The sequence below is a fragment of the Cyprinodon variegatus genome, unplaced genomic scaffold, assembly GCF_000732505.1.
Source record: "Cyprinodon variegatus isolate N-32 unplaced genomic scaffold, C_variegatus-1.0 Scaffold306, whole genome shotgun sequence".
Classification (NCBI taxonomy): Eukaryota; Metazoa; Chordata; class Actinopteri; order Cyprinodontiformes; family Cyprinodontidae; genus Cyprinodon; species Cyprinodon variegatus.
This window is the reverse complement of record NW_015150759.1, coordinates 929,184-930,388: the sequence shown is the minus strand read 5'-3', so window position 1 is coordinate 930,388 and position 1,205 is coordinate 929,184.

Sequence of the window (1,205 nt, the reverse complement as noted above, 5' to 3'; positions counted from 1 at the left end):
GCCAGTTACTTAGGTCATACACACCTGGATTAATCAGTGCATCCAATCATGAAAGACAAGAAACAAAGGAGCTGCCTTAAATTCAGGAAGTAGTGGAGCTGTGCATAGAGCCTATTTCTGATAGTGGGGGACTGCGTTCGCGCTCTCCCCTGACAATCTGTTAAAAGAAAAAAGACTTATGGCAAAATTAGTAATACACTGTATTTCCCATACTATCCTTAATAGTTCCCTTTGTAGAATGATTTCTGCCAACTGTTGATTTATCATTACATTAAACGATATTCACTAACTCCATCACTAATATCTCACTAGGGCCTAAAATGTACACGATTTTCTGGTAGTGGGAGACTGTTTGGGCTTTTCTCTGATTTCATTTGAAGATTCATTAGAGATAGATAGTCAGAAACAATGTTTACAAATAGTGATCATCATTTACTGGATCAGAGTTTGTTCTAGTCATGAAAACTTCATTTTGATTGAAAGAACTAGCTCATTTAGCTTGGCTCACTAAAATGAGATGGTTCCTTTGGCACCTAAATACTTCTTGGGGTCTTTGTATTGCTCAATTAGATTCATTTTCCACTATAAGGCAAAGTTAAGCAAAGTGAATCGTTTTCATGTTGGTATATTAATATTGCTTTATTCACTACAACCTGCTAAAAAATACTTAAATAGAAAAACTTGACCATATGAAACTAACTCAAACAAACCCTGTATAGTAAGTGAAGCAAAGTTGCAAATTAATGTTTAAATTCAAGCATTACAAATCCGAAGAAAGAATAAGGGACAAGTGGTCAACACAAACTGAACCACTTTGTCACAATTCCCACGAAATACATATTACATTTCCTCCTTTACACTGAGAAATAGGTTCATTTTGGAACAGCACTTAAGACAGGACAAACCCATGAAACAGGTAAATTATCTTAATCCACCCTAAATACTGCATACTTATATAGCAGTATTTAAATATATTTAGCTTCATTTATGACAACTATGTCAAATAAGAATCGGGTCCGTTGGAAGAAAGGGTAGTTCAGACACATGTTAATGTCGTTATCGATGATGATAACTAAATTATTTCATCTACGACCAATTTTTAATTACAATAACAAGACGAAACAACTTAATCAGACTAAATTTTGCTTCATTCCACTACGCCAGTTCTTTGTGGTTGTCGCTGTTATGTATAAAACGTATAGGGA